The sequence below is a fragment of the Triticum dicoccoides genome, chromosome 1B (genome assembly GCF_002162155.2).
Source record: "Triticum dicoccoides isolate Atlit2015 ecotype Zavitan chromosome 1B, WEW_v2.0, whole genome shotgun sequence".
In the NCBI taxonomy this organism is placed as follows: Eukaryota; Viridiplantae; Streptophyta; class Magnoliopsida; order Poales; family Poaceae; genus Triticum; species Triticum dicoccoides.
Window position 1 is genome coordinate 402082160 of NC_041381.1, and position 19177 is coordinate 402101336.

Sequence of the window (19177 nt, forward strand, 5' to 3'; positions counted from 1 at the left end):
TCGTACTCGTCGTGATCCATATCACCGGAGATCCTAGCGCCGAGCGGACGGCACCTCCGCGTTCAACACATGTATGGTTGGGAAGACGTCTACTCCTTCTTGATCCAGCAAGGGGGAGTGAGGGAGTCCTGGATTAGGGGGTGTCCGGATGGCCGGACTATGACCTTTGGCCGGACTCCCGGACTATGAAGATACAAGATTGAAGACTTCGTCCCGTGTCCGGATAGGACTTTCCTTGGCGTGGAAGGCAAGCTTGGTGATATGATATGAAGATCTCCTCCCATTGTAACCGACTCTGTGTAACCCTAGACCTCTCCGGTGTCTATATAAACCGAAGAGTTTTAGTCCGTAGGACGAACAACAATCATACCATAGGCTAGCTTCTAGGGTTTAACCTCTCTGATCTCGTGGTAGCTCAACTCTTGTACTACCCATATCATCAATATTAGTCAAGCAGGAGTAGGGTTTTACCTCCATCGAGAGGGCCCGAACCTGGGTAAAAACATCGTGTCCCTTGTCTCCTGTTACCATCCGCCTAGACGCACAGTTCGGGACCCCCTACCCGAGATTCGCCGGTTTTGACACCGACATTGGTGCTTTCATTGAGAGTTCCTCTATGTCGTCACCCTTAGGCCCGATGGCTTCTTCAATCGTCAACCATGACGCGGTCCAGGTTAAGACTTTTCTCCCCGGACAGATCTTCGTATTTGGCGGCTTCGCACTGCGGGGCAATTCGTTTGGCTATCTGGAGCAGATTGAAAGCTACGCCCTGGCCATCAGGTCAGGTTTGGAAGCTTAAACTACACGGCCGATATCCGCGGGGACTTGATCTTCGACGGATTCGAGCCACAGCCGAGCGCGCTGCACTGTCACAATGGGCATGATCTAGCTCTGCCGCCGGACAGTCCCCAGAGCGTCGCTCATGTGTCTGCTACGACCATTAGCTCGGAGCCGACTGCGCCAGTCAGGGACGGTCGGTTGGACGTCGCCCTAGGAGCCGCAATCTCTATGGAGATAGAGCCGAATACCAGTCTAATCCTTCGTGAGGCCTGTGACTCCAAGGTGCCGGACTCCTTTCCGGACTCCGAATCTTCCGCACCCCTTCCGATCGAACCCAATTGGGCTCCGATCATGGAGTTCACCACCGCAGACGTCTTTCAGCACTCACCCTTTGGTGATATCCTGAATTCACTAAGTCTCTCTCTTTGTCAGGAGAGCCCTGGCCGGACTATGGTCAGCAGGGTTGGGATGCGGACAATGAAGAAATTCGAAACCCACCCACCAGCCACTTTGTAGCACTGTCGACGATTTAACCGACATGCTCGACTTCGACTCCAAAGACATCGACGGTATGGACGCCGATGAAGGAGACGACCAAGAACCAGCACCTATAGGGCACTAGAAAGCCACCTCGTCATATGACATATACATGGTGGACACCCCCAAAGCAGGGGATGGCAATGAAAAAAATGGAGGATGACCCCTCCAAGAAGAAACCCAAGCGCCGACGTCAGCGGCGCCGCTCTAAATCCCGCCAAAGCAAAAACGGCGAGTCCGGCACCGGAGACATCAACACCTCGGACAGTGCAGAAGACAACCCCCTCCAGCAGGATTCAGCGCAGGAGGACGAAGGAGCCAGCCCTCATGAGAGAGCGGCAGACGGGGAGGTCGAGGATGACAATTATATGCCTCCCTCCGAAGACGAGGCAAGCCTCGACGATGATGAATTCGGCGTGCCAGAGGATCCTGTCGAACAAGAGTGTTTCAAACGCAGGCTTATGGCCACGGCGAGCAGCCTCAAGAAAAAACAGCAGCAGCTTAGAGCTGACCAAGACTTGCTAGCCGACAGATGGACTGAAGTCCTGGCGGCTGAAGAGTATAAACTCAAACGCCCCTCCAAGAGTTACCCAAAGCGCAGGCTGCTACCCCAACTAGAGGAGGAAGCAACTAAACATACATCACCAGCGTATGATGCGCCCGATCGGCCACCCCGTGGCCGCGATAGAGAGGCCTCTCGGCCCTCAAACCAAGCCGCACCCCGGCGCCGCTCCAAGAATACCATAGCACGGGGAAATGCAACAGACCTACGAGACATATTGGAGGATAAGGCAAGGCAAACAAGATCGATCTACGGATCGCGTGGGCGCCCCACATCACGTGACGATAACTGTCACACCGGATATGATAAATACGGCCAGGCCGAATGCAACAGACAAACCTCATCCAAGCTGCGTCGCGATATAGCCCAGTACAGGGGCGCCGCACACCTACTATGCTTCACAGACGAAGTAATGGATCATCAAATCACCGAGGGTTTTAAACCCGTAAACATCGAATCATACGATGGCACAACAGATCCCGCGGTATGGATCGAGGATTATCTCCTTCATATCCACATGGCCCGTGGTGATGATCTACACGCCATCAAATACCTCCCGCTCAAGCTTAAAGGACCAGCTCGGCATTGGCTTAACAGACTGCCAGCAGAGTCAATTAGTTGCTGGGAGGACCTGGAATCCGCATTCCTTGACAACTTCCAGGGCACTTATGTGTGACCACCAGACGCCGATGACCTAAGCCACATAATCCAGCAGCCAGAGGAATCGGCCAGACAGTTCTGGACACGGTTCATAACCAAGAAAAAACAAATGTTCGACTGTCCGCACGGCGAGGCCCTTGCAGCCTTCAGGCACAACATCCGAGACGAATGGCTTGCCCGGCACCTAGGACAGGAAAAGCCAAAATCTATGGCAGCCCTCACGACACTCATGACCCACTTTTGTGCGGGAGAAGACAGCTGGCTAGCTCGTAGCAATAACATAACCAAGAGCCCTAGCAATTCGGATACCATGGACAACAATGGCAGATCACATGGCAACAAGCACAAGCGCCGCATTAACGGCGACAATGCTGAGGATACGGCAGTTAATGCCGGATTCAGAGGCTCTAAACCCGGTCAACGGAAGAAGCCATTCAGAAGAAACCCTCCGGGCCCATCCAGTTTAGACCGGATACTCGATCGCTCGTGCCAGATACACGGCACCCCCGAACAACCAGCCAACCACACCAACAGGGATTGTTGGGTGTTCAAGCAGGCAGGCAAGTTAAGTGCCGGTACCAGAGACAAGGGGCTACATAGCGATGACGAGGTGGAGCCCCGGCCGCCAAACAACAGAGGACAGAAGGGCTTCCCCCCGCAAGTGCGGACAGTGAACATGATATACGCAACCCATATCCCCAAAAGGGAGCGGAAGCATGCTCTCAAGGACGTCTATGCGTTGGAGCCAGTCGCCCCAAAGTTCAACCCATGGTCCTCCTACCCGATCACTTTTGATCGAAGGGACCACCCCACTAGCATTCGTCACAGCGGATTCGCCGCATTGGTCCTAGACCCAATCATTGACGGATTTCACCTCACTAGAGTCCTCATGGACGGCGGTAGCAGCCTAAACCTGCTTTATCAAGATACAGTGTGAAAAATGGGTATAGATCCCTCAAGGATTAAACCCACAAAGACAACCTTTAAAGGCGTCATACCAGGTGTAGAAGCCAGCTGTACAGGCTCAGTTACACTCGAAGTGGTCTTCGGATCCCCGGATAATTTCCGAAGCGAAGAGTTAATCTTCGACATAGTCCCATTCCGAGGTGGCTATCAGGCCCTGCTCGGACGAACCGCATTCGCAAAATTCAATGCGGTGCCGCACTATGCATATCTCAAGCTCAAGATGCCAGGCCCTCGCGGAGTCATTACGGTAAATGGAAACACTGAACGCTCTCTCCGAACAGAGGAGCACACGGCAGCCCTGGCGGCGGAAGTATAGAGTAGCCTCTCAAGGCAATTCTCCAATCCGGGTGTTAAACGTCCGGACAACGTCAAGCGCGCCCGAAGTAACCTACAAGAAAACCGGCTGGCACGTTCCGAGCAAGCATAGCAGTGCGGCCCCAACCCCAGCCCTCGCCAGATGGCGATATCGGTACCACGCGTACATAATTACGCTTTGGAAATACCATGGGCATAAGGGGAGGGGCACAACTACAGCACACCCAGAATGTGGCTCAACCGCACTTAGGGGCTCCCTATTCTGCCCTTTGCTTTTTTTATATACTTTCAGGACCCAACTATTTGGAAGGCATGTCCGGCAATACACTCGCCGAACACACGATGCAACAGCCAGGGAGAGAACAAGCCACGTAAAAATGTCCAGGTGGTCTCTATAACGAGCTAAATACCTATTTTACTTAAAGTCCCGCAGCTTGCCCCTGGAGGGGGACATGTCAAATAATCCCATCTCTTGCTTATCACACTATTTGTATCATTCTGCTTTCATAGCAGCTCTTTTTAATAAACAATACATAGCTCTCATCTATTATTGTATTCATCTATTTTTATACAAATATGTTCAGTCATGACATTATGCAACCGTACACTTTGGTACGGCCAATACACCAGGGGCTTAAGCACCCCATAACATCGTGTGAGAAGACCGAACACTCTCATGAGTGCGGCACCCCGAACTTATAGCACTATATGCATCGGCTCCGAATCATGTCTTGGGTCAATAGTTGGGTTTGCCCGGCTCCCATGTTTTGGTACCTTACGTTCCGCAATGTTGGCTAAGGTAGCGCTGGGAGAACTACTGCGATTGTGTCCCAGTTGAGCTGGGTTAACACCTCAGTAGAGAAAGCTAAAACTGACCGTCATGATAGTGCGAGAGACCGGTCGCTGTTCGCGAGGTTTTTCGAGTGCCTAAAGACTTATTCCGCTTAGAGCGAGGAGCTGTATTTATCTGGCCTAGGCGTGGATAGCGCCCCGAACTCGGTCTTCCGAATACTAGGGCTTCGCCGAAATTTAGAATTATAGAATTCTATGGCTAAGTGAGAGTGATAAAGCATTATAAGTCTGATGGCCTTGTTCGTTGAGCTGAGCGCCTCCCTAGATGGACCCAAGAATGGGAACAAGAGCGCTCAGGTTTATCCCGAACACCCTAGCACTCGTGGCATGGGGGTAGAAGCCGACGACTTGCATCTCTCAGATTTGATAAATGGCCGCACAGAAGGTAATATTTTAAATTAACAAGCGTTGCTTAGCGCATATGAACAAAGTTTTCAGCGTACAGGATAACAGATGTGAGTCTACTCAAAAATTACATCTTTGGAGCATTCACCCGCTATAAGGCGGGCACCCTTCAGGACGCCCTTATAATACATCTCGGGCGTGCGATACTCCTTGCCCGGCGGTGGCGCGTCCGTCAATAGCTTCTCAGCGTCCAGCTTGCCCCAGTGCACTTTAGCACGGGCAAGGGCCCGACGGGCACCTTCAATACAAACGGAGCGCTTGATGACTTCAATCCATGGACAAACGTCCACCAGCCGCCGCACCAGACCGAAGTAACTCCCAGGCATGGCTTCTCTAGGCCATAGCCGAACTATGAGGCCCTTCATGGCCTGTTCGGCCACCTTGTGGAGCTCGACTAGCTACTTCAGCTGGTCGCTCAGGGGCACCGGATGTCCGGCCTCAGCATATTGAGACCAGAACACCTTTTCTGTCGAGCTCCCCTCCTCGGCTTGGTAGAATGCGGCAGCATCAGACACACTACGGGGAAGAACGGCGAACGCTCCTGGAGAGCTCCGGATTCGGGTAAGTAACAGATAATTCACTTTTATATGCTTGCTTTGCATAAAGAATGCCTTACCCGCCGCTATTTTCTTTATCGCCTCGATCTCCCGGAGGGCCTTCTGGGCTTCGGCCTTAGCGGTTTTGGCACTCTCAAGAGCCAAGGCGAGCTCGGACTCTCGAGTCTTCGAGTCACGCTCCAAACTCTTGTGTTTCTCCACGAGAGCCTGGAGCTCTTGCCGCACCTCCGCCACCCGCGCCTCCTGCTTCTCTCGCTCGGCGCGCTCCAAGGCCGCACTGTTTTCGGCCTTGGACACCGCTTCCTTTAGGGTCGCCACCTCGGTCGTGGCCCCTGCAACATTCACGTTGGTCCTGTCATTATTTGCAACCAGGTATTTCTATATACATTTACATACGGTATTACATACCCTCCTTGTCCTCGAGCTGCTTCTTGGCACGGCCGAGCTTGTTCTCGGACCGCTCGAGGCTCTCCTTCAATGCATTGACTTCCGCCATCAGTGCGGCAGAGGTCAGCAGCGCAGCCTGCATTCCCATATTGACATATTTATGTTAGACTCCTGCGTATATCTTTCTACATCCTCAGCTCGGCTTTTCTTCCCGAACGCCAAACTGAGCATCAGGGGCTACTGTCTATGCGGTAACATTTTTATATGTTTTGAATACATACCTCAAAGCCTGTTAACAGGCTTGTACAGGCTTCTGTCAGCCCGCTCTTGGCGGACTGAACCTTCTGAATCACCGCACTCATAACACTACGGTGTTCCTCGTCGATGGAGGCGCCGTTAAGCGCCTCCAGCAAATTGTCCGGTGCCTCCGGTTGGACGGAGGCCGCCGGCATCGTAGGCGTGCCCTTCTTGCGAAGGCGCCGCCTACCGGTCTCCGGAACCGTTGATGGTTCCGAAGCAGTGTCCGGCCCAGAGCCGGACTTGGATCCCTCCGGGGCTTTCCCCCCTTTGGGCCTGGAGTCCGGGAGGTCGCCTTGCGGCGCCTCCAGGACCACCTCCTCCTGGTTTAGTCCCTTTCGGGACTCCACCTCGGCGTCGTTCGTAGGGAGAGGGGAGGAGGCCGTCGGAAGTGAAGTGCTATTAGCGTCCGACGAATCCAGGGAGCCGCTCAACGAATCGCCGAGCTGAGCCTTGGGCGGACTGCATGATTGAATTTGGCGTCAGAAAATACCGAATAATAGAGGAGCGCCATAAGCTATTCGGGTATCCAGATGCTTACGATTTTGCCAGGGGCTTGACCCTGGATGGCCATTCCTCCCCGCCGTCTTTGGCATCGGAGGCGTAGTCCGGCAGAAGGGTTCTCCCCTTCTTGGACCCTCCGGCCTCCCCAGTTGGGGCGGCCTTCCTTTTCTTTCCTCCCCCCGTTGGAGGGGGAGAGGCTTCTTCTTCTTCCTCCTCCTCGTCCTCAGAGGCGGAGGGTGCTTCGGGGTTGTCAGGCGATGAATCCGACACCACCAGGCGTCGGGAACTCTTTCATGTCCCCGTGGCCTTCTTCTTGGCCTTCTTCTCCGGCACCACGTGGGGCGCCGGAACCAGCAGCCCCGTCAATCGGGCATCCGCTGGGTCTTCTGGTAAGGGAGCCGGACAGTTAACCTGCCCGGACTTCTTCAGCCAGTCCTGTCAAAGGTAAGGGAGTTTAGATCCTGCATAGAGTCAGACTATGAAAAACAAGAGTCCCGTAAAGGGTAGAATAGCTTACCTCACTGGCCTGACGCCACGAGCTAAATTCGCGATCTTCGGTAGCGGATGCGGGGGCCTCAGCGCCCTTAAACAGCACCTTCTAGGCATCTTCGTACGTAGTGTCGAAGAGCTTGCTCAAGGTTTGGTGTTGTGCCGGATCAAACTCCCACAATTTGAAGGCCCGTTGTTGGCATGGGAGGATCCGACGGATGAGCATGACCTGGACTACGTTGACAAGCTTGAGATTCTTGTTCACCAGCTTTTGGACACAGGTTTGAAGTCCGGTCAGCTCTTCCGAATCTCCCCACGTTAGGCCCGTCTCTTTCCAGGAAGTGAGCCGTTTGGGGAAGCCAGATCGGAATTCGGGGGCCGCCGCCCATTTGGGGTCGCGCGGCTCGGTGATGTAGAACCACCCCGATTGCCACCCCTTTATTATATCCACAAAGGAGCCCTTGAGCCATAGGACATTGGCCATCCGGCCCACCATGGCACCTCCGCATTCCGCTTGGCGGCCGCCCACTACCTTCGGCTTGACATTAAAAGTCTTCAGCCATAAGCCTAAGTGGGGCCGGATGCAGAGGAAGGCCTCGCACACGTCGATGAACGCCGAGATGTTGAGGATGAAGTTCGGGGCCAGATCGTGGAAATCCAGGCCATAGTAGAACATGAGCCCCCGGACGAACGGGTGAAGAGGAAAGCCCAGTCCGCGGAGGAAATGGGGGAGAAATACAACCCTCTCATGGGGCCTAGGGGTGGGGATGAGTTGCCCCTCGTCTGCAAGCCGGCGCGCGATGTCGTCAGACAAGTATTCGGCCTTCCTCAACTTTTTGATTTGTCCCTCCGTGACGGAGGAGGCCATCCATCTACCTCCCGCTCCGGACATGATTGGAGAAGGTTGAGGTGGGAAGTGTGGACTTGGGCGTTGGAGCTCGAGTGTGTAGGGATGGATAGGCAAAGGAGGAAGAAGGCGTAAATGGAAAGGGTAGATCCTTATCCCCTTATATGGGCGGCCGAAGCTGCAGGCCCCCACCAGCCTAATAAAACTCGCTTATCTCCCAAGCGCCGCGGTTAATGGCGCGGTTGGGTTACCCACGCCCGTATTGATGAGAATCCCGGAATAAGGGGACACGTTCTCTGCTTTGACAAGACGTGCCAAGGAAACCGCCTCGCTAAACGCGCTGAGGTGGAACAGTAAAATGATTCGAATAAAGGCTTGGCCGTGGCGTGATGTCACGCTGCGGAATACGTCAGCAGATTAGATTTGTGCAGATATTATTCTCTCTACGGTGTTATGTGGAACTTATTTTGCAGAGCCGGACACTATCCTTGTGTTCAACATCTTCTATGAAGTATTCGGAGGAGGAACCCGCCTTGCAATGCCGAAGACGATTTGCGCGTCGGACTTGTCGTCATTAAAGCCTGGTTCAGGGGCTACTGAGGGAGACCTGGATTAGGGGGTGTCCGGATGACCGGACTATGACCTTTGGTCGGACTCCCGGACTATGAAGATACAAGATTGAAGACTTCATCCCATGTCCGGATAGGACTTTCCTTGGCGTGGAAGGCAAGCTTGGCGATATGATATGAAGATCTCCTCCCATTGTAACCGACTCTGTGTAACCCTAGCCCTCTCCGGTGTCTATATAAACCAAAGAGTTTTAGTCCGTAGGACGAACAACAATCATACCATAGGCTAGCTTCTAGGGTTTAGCCTCTCTGATCTCGTGGTAGATCAACTCTTGTACTACCCATATCATCAGTATTAAAAGAGCAGGAGTAGGGTTTACTTCCATCGAGAGGGCCTGAACCTGGGTAAAAACATCGTGTCCCTTGTCTCCTATTACCATCCGCCTAGACGTACAGTTCGGGACCCCCTACCCGAGATCCACCGGTTTTGACACCGACAGGGAGGGAGAGGTTGATGGAGATCCAGCAGCATAACGGCGTGGTGGTGGAAGTAGCGGTGATCTTGGCAGGGCTTCGCCAAGCTCAGCGAAAGGGAGAGGTGGTGCGGAGGGAGAGGGAGGCGCCAGGAGCAGGGGTGCGCAGACCTCCCTCCCCCCTCTTTATATAGGGGCCCTGGGGGGCGCCGGCCCCCTAGAGATTGGATCTCAAGGGGGGCGGCGGCCAAGGGGGGTGGCTTGCCCCCCAAGCCAAGTGGGGCGCCCCCCACCCCTAGGGTTTCCAACCCTAGGCGCAGGGGGAGGCCCAAGGGGGGCGCACCAGACCACCAGGGGCTGGTTCCCTTCCCCACTTTAGCCCATGGGGCCCTTTGGGATAGGTGGCCCCACCCGGTGGACCCCCGGGACCCTTCCGGTGGTCCCGGTACAATACCGGTGACCCCTGAAACTTTCCCGATGGCCGAAAGTGGACTTCCTATATACAATTCTTTACCTCCGGACCATTCTATAACTCCTCGTGACGTCCGGGATCTCATCCGGGACTCTGAACAACCTTCGGGTTACCGCATACTAATATCTCTACAACCCTAGCATCACCGAACCTTAAGTGTGTAGACCCTACGGGTTCGGGAGACATGCAGACATGACCGAGATGACTCTCCGATCAATAACCAACAGCGGGATCTGGATACCCATGTTGGCTCCCACATGCTTCTCGATGATCTCATTGGATGAACCACGATGTCGAGGATTCAAGTAATCCCGTATACAATTCCCTTTGTCAATCGGTACGTTACTTGCCTGAGATTCGATTGTCGGTATCCCAATACCTCGTTCAATCTCGTTACCGACAAGTCACTTTGCTCGTACCGTAATGCATGATCCCGTGACCAAACACTTGGTCACATTGAGCTCATTATGATGATGCATTACCGAGTGGGGCCAGAGATACCTCTCCGTCATACGGAGTGACAAATCCCAGTCTCGATCCGTGTCAATCCAACAGATACTTTCGGGAATACCTGTACTATACCTTTATAGTCACCCAGTTACATTGTGATGTTTGGTACACCCAAAGCACTCCTACGGTATCCAGGAGTTACACGATCTCATGGTCTAAGGAAATGATACTTGACATTGGAAAAGCTCTAGCAAACAAACTACACTATCTTGTGCTATGCTTAGGATTGGGTCTTGTCCATCACATCATTCTCCTAATGATGTGATCCCGTTATCAACGACATCCAATGTCCATAGTCAGAAACCATGACTATCTATTGATCAACGAGCTAGTCAACTAGAGGCTTACTAGGGACATGCTATGGTCTATTTATTCACACATGTATTACGATTTCCGGATAACACAATTATAGCATGAATAATAGACAATTATCATGAACAAGGAAATATAATAATAATCATTTTATTATTGCCTCTAGGGCATATTTGCAACACCATTTATTATGACACGCATCATCATTGTCATATTGCTCTTTGCATGATCATGTAGTTCACATCGTATTTGTGGCAAGGCCACCTTTGTAATTTTTCATACATGTCACTCTTGATTCGTTGCATATCCTGGTACACCGTCGGAGGCATTCGTATAGAGTCATATCTTGTTTAAGTATTGAGTTGTGATCTTGAGTTGTAAGTAAATAAAAGTGTGATGATCTTCATTATTAGAGCATTGTCCTAGTAAGGAAAGGATGATGGAGACTATGATTCCCCCACAAGTCGGGATGAGACTTCGGAATTTATTGAAAAAAAGAAGAAAAGAAGAAGAAAAAAGAGAAAGGCCAAAGAAAAAAAAAGAGGCCTAAAAGAAAAAAAGAAAAAGAAAAAAAATAAAAAAAGAGAGAAAAAGAGAGAACGGACAATGCTACTATCCTTTTTACCACACTTGTGCTTCAAAGTAGCACCAGCACCATGATCTTCATGATAGAGAGTCTCCTATATTGTCACTTTCATATACTAGTGGGAATTTTTCATTATAGAACTTGGCTTGTTTATTCCAATGATGGGCTTCCTCAAAATGCCTTAGGTCTTCATGAGCAAGCGAGTTGGATGCACACCCACTTAGTTTCTTTTGTTGAGCTTTCACACATTTATAGCTCTAGTGCATCCGTTGCATGGCAATCCTTACTCACTCACATTGATATATATTAATGCGCATCTCCATAGCCCGTTGATACGCCTAGTTGATGTGAGACTATCTTCTCCTTTTTTTGTCTTCTCCACAACCACCATTCTATTCCACATATAGTGCTATGTCCATGGCTCACGCTCATGTATTGCGTGAAAGTTGAAAAGGTTTGAGATTACTAAAGTATGAAACAATTGCTTGGCTTGTCACCGGGGATGTGCATGATTAAATAGTTTGTGTGATGTAGATAGAGCAACAACGAGACTATATGATTTTGTAGGGATAACTTTCTTTAGCCATGTTATTATGAGAAGACATGATTGCTTTATTAGTATGCTTGAAGTATTACTATTTCTTATGTCAATATGAACTTTTATTTTGAATCATTTGGATCTGAACATTCATGCCACAATAAAGAAAATTACATTGAGAATTATTCTAGGTAGCATTCCACATCAAAAATTCTGTTTTTATCCTTTACCTAATCGAGGACGAGCAGGAATTAAGCTTGGGGATGCTTGATATGTCTCCAACGTATCTATAATTTTTTAATGTTCCATGCTATTATATTACCCGTTTTGGATGTTTATGGGATTTACTTTACACATTTGTATCATTTTTCGGACAAACCTACTAACCGGAGGCCCAGCCCGTATTGCTGTTTTTTTGCCTATTTCAGTAGAAAAGGAATATCAAACGGAGTCCAAAAGGAATGAAACCTTCGGGAGCGTGATTTTTGGAACAAACGTGATCCAGAGGACTTGGTGTAGAAGTCAAGAAACAAGGGAGGCAGCCACGAGGGTGGAGGGCTCCCCCCCTACTAGGCGCGCCCCCTATCTCGTGGGCCCCTCGGGAGTCCACCGACCTACTTCTTCCTCCTATATATACCCACGTACCCCGAAAACATCAGAAGCGACCACGAAAAACTATTTCCACCGCCGTAACCTTCTGTATCCGCAAGGTCCCAACTTGGAGACTTCTTCGGCGCTCCCCCGGAGGGGGAATCGATCACGGAGGGCCTCTACATCATCTCCAAGGCCTCTCCGATGAGTTGTGAGTAGTTTACCACAGACCTTCGAGTCCATAGTTATTAGCTAGATGGCTTCTTCTCTCTCTTTGGATCTCAATACCAAGTTCTCCTCGATCTTCTTGGAGATCTATTTGATGTAACTCTTTTTGCGGTGTGTTTGTTGAGATCCGATGAATTGTGGTTTTATGATCAAGTTTATCTATGACAAATATTTGAGTCTCCTCTGAATTCTTTTATGTGTGATTAAGTTATCTTTGCAAGTCCCTTCGAATTATCAGTTTGGTTTGGCCTACTAGATTGATCTTTCTTGCAATGGGATAAGTGCTTAGCTTTGGGTTCAATCTTGTGGTGTCCTTTCCCCATGACAGCAGGGGCAGCAAGGCACGTATTGTATTGTTGTCATCGAGGATAAAAAGATGGGGTTTATATCATATTGCATGAGTTTATCCCTCTACATCATGTTGTTGGGGATCGTTGCAGAAATTAAAAAAATTCTACGCATCACCAAGATCAATCTATGGAGTAACTAGCAAGGAGAGAGAGGGGAGTGCATCTTCATACCCTTGAAGATCGCGAGACGGAAGCGTTACAAGAACGCGGATGAAGGAGTCGTACTCGAAGCGATTCCGATCGCGGTGGATTCTGATCTTAGCGCCAAACAACGGCACCTCCGCGTTAAACACACGTGCAGCCCGGTGACGTCTCCCGCGCTTTGATCCAGTAAGGAGGAGGGAGAGGTTGAGGAAGAGGGCTCCAACAGCAGCTCGACGGCACGGTGGTGATGGAGTGGCAGTACTCCGGCAGGGCTTCGGCAAGCTCTTACGAAGGAGGAAAGGTGTTGGGAATGGAAGGGGCTGCGCCTTGGATATGGTGTTGCAGCCCTCCGCTCGCCCTTTATTTATAGGAGAAGGGGAAAGGGGGCCGGCCCCCTCTAGATGAGATCTAGAGGGGGCGGCCAAGGGGAGGGGGCTTGCACCCCAAGCAAGGGGGGCGCCCCCTTTAGGGTTTCCCCCCAACCCTAGGTGGATGGGCCCAAGGGGGGGCGACCAGCCCTCCAAGGGATGGTTCCTGAGGGAGTTCCGGACAAGGGGGTGTCCGGATAGCTGAAGTATCATCATCGGCCGGACTCCAGGACTATGAAGATAGAAGATTGAAGACTTCGTCCCGTGTCCGGATGGGACTTTCCTTGGCGTGGAAGGCAAGCTTGGCGATACGGATATGTAGATTTCCTACCATTGTAACCGACTCTGTGTAACCCTAGCCCTCTCCGGTGTCTATATAAACCGGATGGCTTTAGTCCATAGGACGAACAACAATCATACCATAGGCTAGCTTCTAGGGTTTAGCCTCCTTGATCTCGTGGTAGATCCACTCTTGTAACACACATCATCAATATTAATCAAGCAGGACGTAGGGTTTTACCTCCATCAAGAGGGCCCGAACCTGGGTAAAACAACGTGTCCCTTGTCTCCTGTTACCATCCGCCTAGACGCACAGTTTGGGACCCCCTACCCGAGATCCGCTGGTTTTGACACCGACATTGGTGCTTTCATTGAGAGTTCCTCTGTGTCGTCACCGATAGGCTCGATGGCTTCTTCGACCATCATCAACGATGCAGTCCAGGGTGAGACCTTTCTCCCCGGACAGATCTTCGTATTCGGCGGCTTTGCACTGCGGGCCAATTCGCTTGGCCATCTGGAGCAGATCGAAAGCTACGCCCCTGGCTGTCAGGTCAGATTTGAAAGTTTGAACTTCACGGCTAACATCCGCGGGGACTTGATCCTCGATGGAGTCGAGCCACAGCCGAGTGTGCCGCACTGTCATGGCGAGCATGATTTAGCTCTGCGGCCGGACAGTACCCTGGAGGCCGCACTCGAACCTGCTCCGATCTTCAATTCGGAGCCGGCTGCGCAGATCGGGGACGGATGGCTAGACACCGCCTCGGGGGCTGCAACCTCTACAGCGATAGAGCCGAACACTAATCTTGTCCCTCATAAAGCTCGTGATTCCGAGGTGTCGGACTCCTTGCCGGACTTCGAACCTCCTGCGCCCCCTCCGATCAAATCCGATTGGGCGCCAGTCATAGAGTTCATCGCAGCGGACATCTTTCAACTCTCACCTTTTGGCGACATCTTGAGTTCGCTAAAGTATCTCTCATTATCAGGAGAGCCCTGGCCGGACTGCGGTCGGGACGGTTGGGATGCGGACGACGAAGAAATTCAAAGCCCACCCACCACCCACTTGTTAGCTGCTGTCGACGATCTAACCGACATGCTAAACTATGACTCCGAAGACATTGACGGTATGGACGACGATGCCGGAGACGACCAAGAACCAGCGCCTACCGGGCACGGGAAAGCCACCCCAACTCATGACGTATACATGGTGGATACACCAAAAGGAAGCGATAATGAGGAAAAACGGGACGTGGCGAAGGACAACTCCCCCAACAAACAACCAAAGAGGCGACGCAGGCGCCGCCCGAAGACCGGCATCGATAAAAACGGCACCCATACGGACCCGTCCCTAGAGCAGGGCGAGGCAGTGGATGACGCACATATCAACAAACAGCCAGCCGGACATAAACTGGACAAGCAACCCATCCCCGGCGAAGATGATCTCACATCACCAGAGCATATGAATCTTCATAAAAGGCTCATCGCCACTCCAAGAAGTTTGAAGAAGCAAAAGCGGAAGCTCAAAACAGCGGAGGACGCACTCAGAATGAGATGGAGCAAAGTACTCAACAGCGCAGATAAACATGGCGCTAGTCACCAGACAAAGAGCTACCCGAAGCGCAAGCTGTTGCCCGAATTTGACGAGGAGGCCTTAGAGCCCCCGCAGTCAAAAAAGAAGAAGCCACCTGGCCAGATAGACGGCCAGATGACAGGCCAAGAGCGACAAGGGGCGCCGCACACAAGCCGGCACACGATCAGCATAAAGATCCTCGGAAAAAGGACGACCCAGACAGGTCTATTTATGGGCCAAAAAAGAAGACTCCAGGAAGGAACATAACCCGCCAAGCATTTGAAGACAATGGCACACCCAAATACAGGGGCGCCGCACACCCACTATGTTTCACCGACGAGGTACTGGATCATGGATTTCCAGCGGGATTCAAACCCGTAAACATAGAAGCATACGACGGAACAACAGACCCCGGAGTCTGGATTGAGGATTACATCCTACACATACATATGGCCAGAGGAGACGATCTCCATGCCATAAAATACCTACCCCTCAAGCTCAAAGGGCCAGCTCGGCATTGGCTTAAAAGCCTCCCAGAAAATACCATTGGAAGTTGGGAAGAGCTTGAGGATGCGTTTCGAGAAAATTTTCAGGGGACCTATGTCCGTCCTCCGGATGCAGACGATTTAAGTCACATAACTCAACAGCCCGGAGAGTCAGCACGCAAATTCTGGAACAGGTTCCTCACTAAAAAGAACTAAATAGTCGACCGTCCGGACGCTGAAGCCTTAGCAGCCTTTAAACACAACGTCCGAGACGAATGGCTGGCCAGACACCTCGGCCAGGAAAAACTAAGAACAATGGCCACACTAACAAGCCTCATGACCCGCTTTTGCGCGGGAAAGACAGCTGGCTGGCTAGGTGCAGCACCAGCGACCCGAGTACATCCGAAGTTAGGGATGGAAATGGGAAATAACGACACAGAAAAGATCAGCGCTGGAATAAGGAAAAAGGCCCGAATAGTACGGCGGTCAACGCCGGATTCAAAAGATCTCGGCCGAACAACAAAACACTGCCCCTCAAGGACAACAGTGATGAGCTATCCAACCTAAATAAGATTCTGGACAGACTATGTCAAATACATGGTACCCCCGGGAAGCCTGCAAACCATACCCACAGAGATTGTTGGGTCTTCAAACAGTCTGGCCGACTTAATGCCGAACACAAGGGGCTCGACACACCAAGCAAAAGTGACGAAACACAAAAGCAGCACTCCGAAAAACAGAAGACTTTCCCACTAGAAGTAAAAACAGTGAACTCACTTCATGTGATAACACGAAAAGACAGCGCGGCACCTGCAATACCAGGACACCGGCCGCAGAATGGGGATAGACCATACCAAAATTCACCATAGCAGCACTTCCTTTAAAGGAGTGACGCCAGGCCTTTAAGCCAATTATATAGGCTCTGTACCACTAGAGGTTGTGTTCGGTACATCCGACAACCTCCGTCGCGAAAATCTCACTACTCATCGCCCCATTCAAACAGTAGCCCTTAAGCACTACTGGGGCGCGCAGCTTTCGCCAGCCCTAACGCAATACCACATTACGCGTTTTTACGCTTAAAAATGCCCGGTCAACGTGGCATAATTTCATTAAAAAGTAACTCCGAGTGTTCCTCGACCATGGAGAACATGAGACTGCCTCGACAGCCACACACTAATCAGACCTCGCGGGTCAAAGCCCCTAAAAATAGGTCATTCAGACCTCGGACATGGTTAGGCGAGTCCGGCAAGGGGCTTCCCAGCCGCATATCCCCTTTATAAGGGGCCGCGTGTATAAATGATGAGAGCCAATAAAGCTCAATTTTCTTCCTTTTATTCTATTTTTATACAACCTCTGCATGATATTTCTTGGAAACAAAGTCCTTCTCTTTTACAGATGAAGCACGTGCTACACCCGTCCAGGATACAGCACAACGAAGACACAGGCGCAGACGTGCAGCAGGGACCCGTTGCAAGGATTCTTTTCAGATTAAGACCCTGTGTCAACCTTTCTTACTGTCTCTTGTTGATACACATCCCCCGGTTTCAAACCATAACCGAGGAGGAGGCTGGCGTTTTGGCATCGGCCGCGTCAGAAGTTCCTGCCTGAACCTGGACACTAGGGGCTTAGGGCATCGTTCCGCCCGGTATCATAAAGACCGAACACCTCAGGGAGTGTTCGGCGTCTCGAGTTAGGCCTTATATGCATCAGCTCTGAATCATGTCTTCGGTCAAATGTTGGGTTTGCCCGGCTCCTGTGTTTTGCTGCCTTACGTTCCGTGTCATCGGCTAACGCGGCACCAGGAGAACTACTGCGATTGTGCCCCGGTTCGGCCGGGCGAGCACCTCAGTAGAGAAAGACGAAAACTGACTATCATGATATAGCGAGAGACTGGTCAACCACTCGATCGACCACTGGAATGTTTAGAATTCCTCCGCTTTGACGAAGGACTGCTTCTCGGTCAGGCACATACGCGCCCCGAAGTTCGGAGAGGAGCGATGCCGCTAGGGGCTATATAGTAGCCCCACATTCGAGCTCCTATGGCTAAGTGAAAGTAATAAAGCATTATAGTCCGGTTGCCTAGTTTGCTACGCTATCACCTCCCTACAAGGACCAAGACGTTGGATTAAGTGTGAAAAAGCACTTTTCTTTTTGCAAACACCCCCGCACCATGTGCGTGGGGGCTGAAGCCGAAGACTTCAACTTTCAGGTTATTCATACATATACGGCCGCACAGGAGATAGTTCAATACTTGAACACACAAGTATAAAAGTTATTGCATTATAAACATGATCTCAGAAATCATACATGTCATTCAAACATAACATCTTTCGAGCATTGTGACTCTATTATACGAGCGCCCTGTAGGACTTCCTCAAAATAGTGCTCGGTGGGGAATCGGATTTTGTCCGAACCCCGGGATGCAACAGCGGTGGCATCCATCTCCGCCCAGTATGTCTTACCACAGGCGAGAGCCATCCGTGCACCTTCTATGCATGCCGACCGCTTCATCGCCCCAATACGCGGCACTGCCCCAAGGAATTGCTGCAACAAGCCAAACAAACTCTTCGGCTTGGGCCTTTTCGGGCACAGATGAACAACCACATCCATCATGGCAAGTCCGGACAATCTATTCAGCTCAGCCCACTCAACAAGCCGATCACTCAACAGAAGTGGACGCTCCGAACTATGGAATTGAGACCAGAAAAGCTCTTCCATTTCGTGATCCTCCTGGCTTCGAAAGTGCACGACGGTGTCCGCCGCACTCGCCGCCAAGTCCAGATAAGGATCCTCCGCACCGTACAACCGGCCCAGCTGAGCATACTTCGGATCCGTGAACTTCCTACGCAGCATAAAGGGTGTAACGCCCCGGATACAACTTTCCATATTCATAACTCCGACTCTTGCCTTTTCCGGAGATGCTATATGATATTTCCTTCGTGGTTGGGTTTTTGTCGTTTGTTTTGCATTTTGTTCTTGTTATGCATCTCATCTCATAGCATCATTTGCATCGGCATCGTTTTCATAAAACTTGCATCCATTCGGGTTTCCCCGATTCTCTCCGTTGTCCGTTCGGAGTCCAGACCACACTCGCACGCGTCCGCGGCACCTTCCAAAATATTATTTTATAAGTGGCATAAAAATGTTTTCGGAATGGGTTGCAACTTGTCGTGCGGTCTTATATAGTGTAGACAGACCGCCTGCCAAATTTCATCGCATTCGGAGTCTGTTTGATAGCCCAACCGTCATCCGTAGCGGCACCGTTGTCGGTTTAATCATCGGACGTTTCGGTCTCCGAAACTGTCGCCGGGCCTCTCTCTTCTCTTCTCTCCTTTCAGCCCAAACCCTCTCCTCACAGCCCACCTGTAGCCTACCTAACCCCCCTCCACTCCGGACCGTCCGATCGAGATCGAACGGCTCCGAAACGGCCTCAAACCCCCTAACCCTAGCCCCTACCCTATATAAACACCCCCTCCTTCCATTTTGGGCAGCCTAGCCCCCCACCTACCTCTAGCTCTCTCCCTCCTCCATTTCCGTGCCCCCCAGC